Source organism: Geospiza fortis, unplaced genomic scaffold (assembly GCF_000277835.1).
Source record: "Geospiza fortis unplaced genomic scaffold, GeoFor_1.0 scaffold121, whole genome shotgun sequence".
In the NCBI taxonomy this organism is placed as follows: Eukaryota; Metazoa; Chordata; class Aves; order Passeriformes; family Thraupidae; genus Geospiza; species Geospiza fortis.
The window spans coordinates 3,831,616-3,843,679 of NW_005054346.1; positions in this window are offsets into that span (position 1 = coordinate 3,831,616).

Consider the following 12,064-nt stretch of genomic DNA (forward strand, 5'->3'; position numbering starts at 1 on the left):
TCAGCAAATGTCTGGAGACAGAAGGGAGAAATATTAGGGATAGAGAGAGGATTTTTGCAGTAGCAAAGTCAGATTTAGGTGACTTTTTCAGGACTTTTGTCCTCTGGCTTCTTCAAAACAAATGGTTGAGAGTTCCAGCTCTATCCGCTTTCTTCTACATCTCCTCTTTGCAAAGCATATTACAGTAGAGAGCTCCTTCATCTGAGCAATTTGCAACTTCCCTTCCATGTGGGACACCAGGCAGAGCTGTACAAACAGTTATGATTCATCTATTTTTAAGCTATTCAGCAGCACCACTTTGCATTGTATCTGGCTGAGATGGAGTTCATTTTCCCCCAGCAGCCCTCACAGTGCTGTTCTTTGCATTGGTAGCTGGAAAGGTGCTGATAACACATCAGTGTTTTGGTTACTGTTGAGCAGCTGGCACAGCATCAGCACTGTTTGCTCACCCTGCTGCACCCCACCAGCAGCTTAGGGTTGGACAAGATCCTGGGTGGGGACGTAACTGGGCCAGCTGACCCAAATTAACTAAAGGGATAGACCATGCTAAATGACATCAACTCAAACACAACAGCTAAAGGGAAAGGAGGAGAAAGGAGCATTTGTTTTTTACACTGTTTGCCTTCTGCAGGAGCTGCCAGGAGTGCTGAAGCCCTGCCTCAAGAAGTGGCCAGGCATCCCTTGCTGGTGGGAAGTGGAGAATAAAATTACTAGTTTTTCTCTTCACTTATGTGTGTGCAAACTTTGGCTTTTGCTTTAGTGAACTACCCCATCTCAACTTAAAAATTTTTCATCTATTTTCTCTCTGCTGTTCAGCTGGGAAGTGGGAGAGATAGAGTACCTGCTGTCTAGACATGGTCAGCCTACCACACATAAATAGCACACAGACCTAGTCACAGGTCTCTCTAGACTGCTGCCAGGGTTTGTCAGAGTGAAGGAAAAAATCATTGCTTGTGCTTTCTCAGGACTTTTTCCTAGACATTCCTGTTCCTCTTGGGTGACTGGAGCTGTGTGATGGCCTGAGAAAAGAGGAGCACAGCTCAGAAAATAAAAGCAAGGGATAATGAGTATAATTTTTAATTTCAGATTTACCAAAAGATGTAAGGAAAAAGAAGTGTCATCTGCTTTGTCCCCACCTACAGGTCTTTGGCCCTAAGGCAATTCAGACAAGAAAATTTCTGGGAGTGGGAAGAACACTCAGATTACATGCAGAAAATGGGTGAGCCTCAGAATGTAGCATGGATCCAAAATCAGGGTGATTTCTAGTTATTCAAGAGCAACATTAGATGTCCCACTTTGTTTTCTAAAATTCTTTGTTCCTGCTTGCAAACAGAAACTAAGTTTATAAAAAGACTGGTTAACCCAAGTCACATTTTGAATCATAGAATAATTTTACTCCTCTTTTTTTTCTACTGTGTCATCTTCAGGGTTGATTGCTTTATGCTGGCTGAAGAGTGTTGCTCTTGGACCATTTTAGAAATACTAAACTAACTGTACCTTGCTGAAAAATGCAAAATACTCACCATAATATGGAAGTGGGCCTAAGAAACGGAATGATAAATTCTATAATGAGATATACAAGTGAGGCAGGTCATTTGGTTAAACACAGAAATGACACATCATGCTGGATTTTTGGTTTCCTTGTTTGGGAATTGCATGATTGTGCAAAAATAATTTTTATTTTTAAATTAGATACAGAAAACCCCATTCAAATCTGCTTTCAAAATAAGAGTGTTTTATCAGTTGTATTTATATTCATTGAATTCCAGGGCTGCATTTCAGAAACAGTAGGGTACTCGCTTTGATGCTGAGATTAGAAAAATGTCCACTCTTATTTTTTCCAGCACTGAATTGAACATAAAATGCTTTCTGAAGATTCAGTTGGGCTTTTTCAGCCAAATTTACTTAAGCATGCCTGTTCATTGTGGAGCTGAGGAAATGAGGAGAGGATGAAGAGTGCTGAGGATTGTTTTCTTCTGCGTCTGCAAAGCTTTTTTATCATTTTCCTTTGAAGTCTCTGAAAGTTATCTGGTGTTTGTATTAACTTTTTATATGAAAAGACAAACTGATTTGTCTTTCTAGGGACCATTTTAAACATCCTGACTAAACAAAGCCTAGCACAATAAATGCAGACAGTGGAAGGGTTCGGTTTTAATTCTGACTTCATTCTTGCAATAGTGCTATCTAAATTTACCTCCTAAATAAATGAACACTGCAGCTCCCACTCCAATGAGAGAAATTTCTCTATGCGTGCCTCGAGGTTCCTTCTGACTTATAATGGTTGGATTTCAGAGCAGCACCCATGGGGTAAAATAACAAAAAAAGTGCAGAAAATCCAGGTATAGTATCTTTCATGATGACTAGTTAGGAAGAGAATGAATTTCACTACCTGTTAATGGGTTTTATGAAACTGCAACAAGGTCTGCATCTCTTTCTCTGATTGATCCTGTAAGGGAACACAATGCTCAAGTTAGTTTTGCCTTCAGTGAAGGTTACTCCCTCTGTTATTTCAGCCTTAACACAGGGCGCCCTGTATTATTTTAATAAAAAATTTTATTTTAGAATCTCTTAGATTTGCTTGGCCCTAAAAAACAGGAGAAAGATAATTGAGTGTATGGGATTTAGTCTTTCTAACTCAAATGTCACAGAAAGTCATAAAAGTCACGACCTTCTGTGCTTGATTTCCTGATGATATATGACACATATGTCTGCCTAATTTAGTGCTTATTAAATGAATAATGTTAATGGTTAAGGAGTATGAAGCCTTAATTAGATTTTGCAAGCAGCTAACTACTGTAGCAAAAAGAGCTCTTTATTTGGTATTTACTGCAAACATACCGGAATGTCACCAATATAATCTGAGAAGACTAAAGTCAGTAGAGAAGTTGCAACCTTTGTTAAAAACTAATGGGATGTGTGTCATTTTTAAAAATTGATTTTGATGTTATTCACAGGTGGAGATTTATTTTTTATTGAGTCTTGAAAAGGAATAATTATGGGAGACTTTAGACGTAAAAGAACAAACTAAGAAGGACACTCAGCAGTTTATTTAGAAGCACTTCCAATTTGAGCTTCTCTAGATCTTTTAAAGAGGTTGCATTAGTTTATGTATCTACTTCAGAGTTCGAGTTGTTAGAATGATGCAAGAAATACACTTGCAATTCAGTCACAAATGACTGACCATAGATTTACTGCTACTCTTACCACCATAACAGAAGGTATTTCCAAATATTTGTTGCCCAATACTGAGAGTATTCAAATCACGGTTTGTGATTCCATAATATTGTCCAAATTTGTACCTGGAATGCATTGTTCATTACTCACAGTTCATTTGTTAGTCATCACTCATTATCTTTTTTTAAAGTTTCAGTCAGCTAATCAAGAAAATATACTGTATGACCAACATCATCCCACAAATAATGATTAATCAAAATGAGCAGTTCCTGAAGAGCAGAGTGACTAAAAATCATTCAGCTAAACCAGTTATCAAAGACATAAAATAATCGTGTATTGACACCAATCAAGAGGGGTTTGTGAATGAGTCATGAACCAACAGCCAATTTAATTTGGGTTTCCTAATAGCAGTAGTAAATTAGTGTTTTGACATAAAATACTATATTTAAGTGTCATAATTCCCTTTCTTTAAATATTACTTCTGCATGCCTTATCAGAATGAACTGGGCAATCTACAGTTAGCTGTAGAATTGCCAATGTCTTTTGTGGGATAAGGATTAGCACCTCTATGTGTTTTATTAAAACCACATTTTAGTTAATGCTTCCTTGGCTTGTTTTCTCTGTAAAAAACTGTAACTTCTTGTTTCCATAGTCTCATCTTGGGTCTCGCCCACCATTCGGCATTTTCGTATACAATTTTAGCAGAAACTCCATTTTTCTTGATTGATTGATGACATTTCTGGGCTGAGAACATGACCCCCCATATCATTGTTCTAGTTGCACATTTAAATTTACCATTTTTGTCTGAATTCAGATTAAAAATATCTTTTCCATCCTTTAACTATATTTCAGTACTCTATGCATCATCATTTTGAAAGACCAGAATTCCCTGCATTAAGGTAGTTCCATTATACAATGCATTAATATGTTGAATGGTTTATCTACTCCAAATCAGGCTCCAGAAAGTCATGGCCAAGTTATATACTGCATCTGAAAAGAAAGTGGTTAAATTTAAAGATTTTCTGACAAGACAGAGCAAAATATAAAGATACAGGGTTTACCTTGAAGCTCTCCAAGACCTTACCATCATCTCTGAATTTTTGGAGCCCAAATTTGAATTAGATGCAATTCCATTAAATAAAAATGATGGTGGAAGATATTATTTCAACCAGTTATATTTAATTATTTTCATGAGAAAGCTGATCATAATGCATTGTGTAGTTCCTTTTCTAGAACAGGTACATTGAGATGTTCTGAGATTCCTCTTTCAACTGATAAATCCAGACATGACATTTTGCATGAGCCAGGAGATGTAGTTAACTCAGAATTGTTGGAATAAGAAAAACCCAAGAGCTTTTAGCATTGCCCAAGCAGATATTGACATTATTTACTGAGAAAGAGAATTCTTTTTTTTTTTTTTTTTGTCACATCTGGATATCTGTAGGTATGAGAGGCCATAAATGTAATCAAATTTATGGCCAGGGGAGGACAACACCTGCTGTTATTATTGCATGATATCTACTAATATCGTGGTAAAAACCCTTTTGCTTTATATGTGAATATACAGCATTATTGTTATACAGTATGTGAACACTCAATAATTTATTAAATATGTTTTTCAGAACAATACTGATATTTTAAGTTGTTTTTTGAGCATCAAAGGACAAACTAAGAGCAGAATTATTTTTTCAGCTATAAATGACATATACTGCTTGCTATGTTGCATTTACAATGCAATAAGTGTTTTTAAAGAAAAAATAAGGAGAGTAATACTAAGTGAAGGCTTGCAAATGATAAACAATTTACCTGTTACCTAAATATGAAGGGGAAAAAAAATCCTTAGCATGGATATACACTTGTCAGACCCAGTGAGAATAGTTGGTCTAATGAACAGCTCTTTTTCATAGGGCTGGAAAAGATGTTGGTTCTGCAGTGTAATTCTCCTCAATTTTCCCCCCTCTCTGAGCTCTACTGCCATCATACAGAGCTATTTGTTGGAGAAATTGCCAATTTTTCCCATTAAAGAAAACTGCTTATCATTCTAGCTTTCCTAATTTCATGTAGCAGATGATACCATGCATTTAAGAGAGCTCAGAGTGACCTTTCATGCATGATTTTGATGCTTTTTATTGAGAAATGCTTCATACACATACATCCTTTAAAGCAGAACAAATGTCCATATATATACAAGAAAAACTCTTAGAAGCTACAACGTGTTGATGTTTTTTCATTCTTTAATTCATATGGCAATAGGTTTTGAAGATTATCTACAAATGTCCTACTTCTGATATTTTGCATGTCTTTTGTTTTGCTAAGTGTTTTCAACCATGTTTTCACATGAAAATAGTGTAACAAGACTGGAAAAAACCCGTGAAATAGGATGAATTTTTTAACATAATATTAACAGACTCTACTACTTAATTGTTTAACAACTGAGAGGTGAATATAAAGAACAAGAGAGGAAATGATAGTACACAGTTTATGATGAGAAAATCCATGACCATTGGCTTGCAGAGGAAATAAGTACCTAATCATCATACATGGGAACACTTCCTCATTATATGCTAAAACATAAATTGTAAGGATGTATAAAAAACTCTTTCAATTGTCTAGCCTCATATTTATGCTCCAAGCAAAATTTGAAATGCTATGACTACATATGGCCTAACTATGCCTGAAGGGATAAACTCAGATGTTTAGAATAAAAAATTTTCCCAGTAAATACTGGTACAATCTGGTGATTTCAGAGCTTTTGCTGGCTAACTCCAGATAAGTGAGAAAGTCCTTTTAATCCAATGAAATTATATCATTTATGCACCATGTCACTGCAATCAGGCCACAGAAGTCTACAAAGTACTATTAAATATAAATAGGTCTATCTTGTCCTTAGTGCCATTCTTATGATATTTATTTCACTGTGTTTTCTACTCACAAGTGAAGAGATCTCAGCTACTGAAGAGATTCTTGTTGCTGTTGAAATGGGTTTGTTCTTTTTCTGTTTTATCTTGTATGTTAGCAGCAATACTGGAGTTTCCTGAAGCCTGGCTAACTGTACATCCAGAGCAGCAGAAGGACACCACAGGTGATTGTCTTCTTTGCTACATAAACTGTAAATATTTGTTTATGCCAGCAATGCCACTTAGTGTAAGCCAGCGCCTTCAGTAGCTGGGCATGTTCCAAAAGGCCAAGGAAGGCTCCGGCTTGCCCCATTCTGCATTTTTCCATGTTTCCCTAAAATGAAAAGTAAGGAAAATCACTGCTTGCATCTGAGTTTTAAGGCTTTTAGCAAGAGGACCCATGCAAATGAACTGCAAAAGCATGCCTGGAGTATGACAGTCTCTTCTCCATAAAAAACACGAACAGCTTCCATTCGCAAGTGAAGAAATCCCTCGTTTTTGCAGTAAAGGAAGACTAGCTTGAGGTCTGCTGTCAGTTCTAAAGCATACATTGAAGATTTGTCACTGTGGGATCTAACTGTGATCTCTGCAGAGATTTACAGAGACTTGCATTGGTGTGACTGTGCAGAAGCCCCCATGAATCTGAAGGAGTGTCAATAAAACAGTGTAGCAAGGAATATGTTTTGAAATTAAGATTTCCAAACATTGGTAATAAGCAATAAGCCATCATTTATGTCTCAGAATTGGAGCCAGAATTTTTTTCCATTTGAATGTGACTTGTGACTTTATCCATTTGGGAATGACTTTCCTGCCAATATATACACACATATATATAAAGACTTTCAAATATATTGCCTCCATGCGAGCTTTGCGTCTAGGATAGAACTGAGTTCACAAAAATGTATCCAGAAGCATAGGAACCTATAACTCATATGGATATTGACAGCAGTAGCAAAATTGTGTTTTCTCAGTTTAGAAATTAGGACCAATACATAGAACATTTGCAGTTATGTTATAAAATATTGTTGATGCCATTAAAGAACAAAATAATGAGGACGTAGCTATGCTGGTAGTGTTAACATCTACTCACTAGCTGGATTAATTAATTTATTTGAAAAAAATTTCATGTTTCTTAGCACTGATCAGAATTTTTTAATTTTCTAGGAAAGCACATTGATATTGAGCGTACTACACAGACAGCTTGATCTTTCAGAACAACCAATGACAGATCATTTCAAAATCTTGGTTAATATGAACAATTTAAATATCAGTGGGAACTGATTGCAGGAAATTCTGGCATCACTGTATAAGAGTCATCTGAGAATTTACTGTATTATACAGGACAGCTTGAAACAACAGTATATATAATTTCTGTTGTACATTGAGCTCCTAGGATAGCTGCAGCTAAATGCAGGTAAACAAAGTTTATCTATTTCTGCTTTAGATCCTTTGGAGTTCACTTATCAATCACTATTAGGCCTGTGAAACTAAACCTGTGGATTTATCCACTTCTGTGCCGTGCGAGTGTATCTCCCCAGTATGATGATGTCAAGGACTGTGGCTTTCACAGTATGTGACATTTGCACATCTAACATGCTAGGTGGTATATGGATCATTAAAAGCCAAGGTCAAAAATGGAGTGTCTAAAACAAAGCAAAACAAAGCAAGGTATCTGTATCCACTCTCATTAATAGGGCATTGATATTTTTTTTCCTGGTCCTTCACATAAGGAAATAGTTCATATATAGAGATGTGTATTTATAGTAATATAATCACAAATCCCTGCTCTAATGAAAATCTCTGGAGGTATTTTACCCTTCTACTGACACTTTGAAAGTAAAATATGGATTTTGAACTGTATGCAGAACTTTCTGGCATGGTTGTCAATGATAGACCAGATCTCCTAATATACAGAGGTTTTAGAATGTAATTCAAATATATTTTCCATTTTGAAGTTGTGATGGCTAAGTACACCTGCTTACTTAAAAATTATCTGTTACTTTGTAGTTTTCAATAGCTTAATCATAATTTTATTTTCTCAGTTTGTATTGCAGGCAGTTCACTCGCTCTTCATTTAAACTTGAATGTTTCCTGTTTACACATCAGAAAATACAGAAAGATTATAATATTTATCAAACAAATAAAAAAATAAAAGCTGTGTTCAAACACATTATTTATATAATTATCCTATAATTAAAGTAATTACAGTTTGTGATGAGAAATAGTCTTTATTTTTTTGAAACATTTGCAGGTTTCTTGAAGGGTGTTTACTGATCATCACAGCAAAGTGACATGAAAAATACTTGGAGCTGTTCTCATTTCTGCAAAACATTTAATCTGCATAAGACATGTTCTTCATGAAACCGCTATGTGTCTTTACAGTCCATTAATTGACAGGCTTGTATGAAAGGGAGTTAGACTAATATTCAAAGACATTTGTGAGCTTTTGTAAGCTTGATTACAGCCACAGCTACTCTGTATATGAATTTTTGAATCGGTGGATTTCTAACAAATAATATCGCAAGCAATAAAAAGTGGTGTAAGTGAAGGATTTCTTGCCTTATGGTATTTTTTGAACTTCTAGATCCAATTTGCTTTTCTTTATAGCACCTGGAAAGCTGGAAGTTTACAAAGTGAAAGTTCTGTGTCCATGAAACTACCTGAACCTAGGAGCAGTAGTTTTGAAGAAAACCCGCTGACCATTCAAAAATAGTGATCTGAGACTCAGAACATGAGGCTGTTACTTAGGAAGCCAACCCAAACAGTATTTCTACCTTTCATTGGTAGAAATGAAAGAAGACAGGGCCAGGGACCATCTCAGGGCATTTCGACCTCCAAGGTGTGCCTGCTCTGCAGCAGTGGTACTCAGTTGGCAGCACATAGCCCCTTCCTCACAAAGCACGCCCTACACAGACATTTCGGGGGGTGACTGGGGGTCCTACTGCTCTGTGGGTGAGGATGGGTTTCCCTATGGAGCTGTTCTGGATTTTTAATCCTGGATTCATTTTTTTCACCTCACAAGCCATGTTTCACTCTTCATAGAACTGCACAACAAAAATCGTTATGGACAGATTAATCATCGAAGCAATTCACATACTTCAAATAACACGTACATGGGACATATTCAGTAAGAAATACTAGTCAGCTACTACATTTGCTTGATTACATTCATGTAAATATCAATATGTGCACAATCAATATCTGCCAGGACTGTGGAAAATTAGGAAAACTATAACTCTCATAGCACGACATTTTTTTCTTTACAGTACAACCAAAGGAAAGTGTATATTGACTAGATCTCCAGAGAAAAACATCTATTTATTATTTGAAATGAACCATATCAAAGACAGAATGGATTTTTCTACAATTATAATAGACAAAGTAGAACTTGTTTAAGAATTTTTTCTTTCTTCTTTAAATATGATCTTCAGCAAAATGCAATCTTTTATTTTTTTTTCCTTTCCAGCCACATAAGCAGGGGCTAAACACAGTGAGCACATATGGGTGTTAAAATAAAGTTTATAAAACTTCATCCATCCAAAAACCCACTCTCATTTGGATATAATCTGCTTTCACAATTTCCTTCCTGCTATCATCACAATTATCATACATGAGCACTTTCCCTGCAGGATGGAGAATCTCCGCTAAGCACAATTTTAGGGTGCACAAGAAAATATCTGTTTCTCAGAGGGACATCTTGAAGCTGTTAAAAAAAAATTTAAAAAAAAAGTGAGTCTTACCATCTGTCTAAACTGTTCAACATTTACCTGAATAAATTTGTTCTTTGGAGACCTATGAGTTCTAGACCTTGTCCTTGTTTTGGCCCTTTTGTCATGGCCCACAAGCAACTCCTGCTGCATCTCCCAGTTTGCAAGAAGAGACCACTATCTGCAAGCAGCCAGTGGCTCACTACCCATCAGTCTGTAAGGCATAGATAAACTGTTTTTAAGTTGTGATGCCAGACTTGTTAGATTTAATACCCCAGGACAAATTACTTGGCAGTTCATGTTTGCACAGGTAACCAGATCCACATTAATTGAGTGTAGTTGTTTTTATGCAAACTAACAGGATCTCTGCAATTTTTGGAGCAGCTTCCTGAGACTACCTGCTTGGGAATAAGTTAAATAAAATAAGAGATTTGGTTTAGCTGATTTGCTCAAAAAGTATTGAGAAAAGTTAAGAGACTTGGATGTACAGTGCTGAAAAGGTCCTGGAGCTTAGATAGGGCTGAATTCTTGAAGACTCAGTGTAGTCGCCCTACTAGTCAACTGCTCATAACACTTAGAAAAAAAAATCCATTACCAAATAATTTTCAACTATTTCTAATTAGTTTAAATAATATAGCAATAGCTGGGAGAATTCATAGCAAGAAACACTTCAGGGATTTTTTTACTCGATACTTCTACATGAGAAGACTAATTTTGCTAAGCCTGTCTCTTCCTAAAAGTGCAGCCATCTTGTGCAGTCATTTCAATTTATAACTAACCCTGCTCTCAAAATATTTCCCTAGAATTCAAAATATATCTTCTTGTCAAGACAGGCTTAAGAAAAAAGTCCATAAAATAAGTCAAAAAGTAGTCTTCCAGCACTTTACAAATACATTTTTACCACCCTATTGGCACTTAATAACACTTAAAAAAATATTTCTTATATTCTTATGGGTCACAGATTATTTTTGGGGCAGAATATACATATACATATACATATACATATACATATACATATACATATACATATACATATACATATACATATACATATGTATTCCATCTTTCTTATTCTTTTGAAGAGTTATTTTTATTATTAAAATTGTTAACCAGAGGAGCTGAAACTGGCAGTAGTGTCAGACTAGCAATTTACACCTTCAGCAGAGGATTTGGGTAAACGACACTGTTTTAACATGTTTCTTTCACTTTGCCTTTTTCATTTGGCTTTATGGATGCTCTCCTTTGTTTTGATGCTCTGGAAGAGATTTAACATGCCCTTCCTTAAAATACTGATTTTTTTTTTTTTTTTTATTGTCACTAGAGGATACCAGAAAACACAGAAAGTCTGGTTACAGTCAAGGATCACTCTTGCACTTTTCCTGTGTTCACCACGTAGCTGGCATCTGATATCTGTGTGCCCTTCAAAAAAGAGAGGACCTACCTTTGGAGAGCAACTCTAAGTCAATAATTAACAAGTCAAAGCCCTTTGAAAAATTGCTTTCTGTAGACAGGACATAACAGGTCTGGTGTCATAACAGGTACCAATACATAAAGAAGCACGGCCATTTGTTTTGCTCTAATTATCACTCAAATGGTAAAATATTTTTAATTTCAACTCTTTCTTAAACTAATCATACAGCACATTAATGTCTTAAGTGCATTTAGAATATGGATAAAGAGAGAGATGCTCTGAGGGACATTAAAACCTAGCTTAAACTTCCAGAGAAGCTAAGCCCTTTGGACAGGCACAGAGAATTTTCAGACTAAAGAAGATTTAGGAAGCAGTTAAAGCCAGAGTATCTGCTGGTTTGGGTCTTGTCCTGGTTAATAAAGTGGCAGTCACCTTCTGTTATAACAGTTCCTTATTAAGCTAATCTGCCATCTGCATAATAAAATAATCTGTCAACAATAATTGAGTCTGCTTTTTGTTCAGCTTCCTGTGGTGTCTCCATGTTACTCCACGCTCCCAAACTTCCCAGCTCACACTGCTGAGGTGTGTCCTAAATCACACCAGGCACTGCACAGCTCTCGAAATCAGCCCAGGTCATTGTAGAACAGCAGACATGTCCAGTGAATGAGAATTATTCTCTCATACCAGTGAAAATCTTCTCAGTAATTTGTTATTACACATTGAAGACCAGAATATTATAATCTTAGTTTAGAAAAGTAATTTTTAGGTCCCTCCAAAGTCTTTTGAATGGTACATGAAAGAAACCACGTTTTAAACAGTGGCTCAAATTATATCTCCTCTGCTATTATGCTGTGGAATTTGGGTGGCTGATTCAT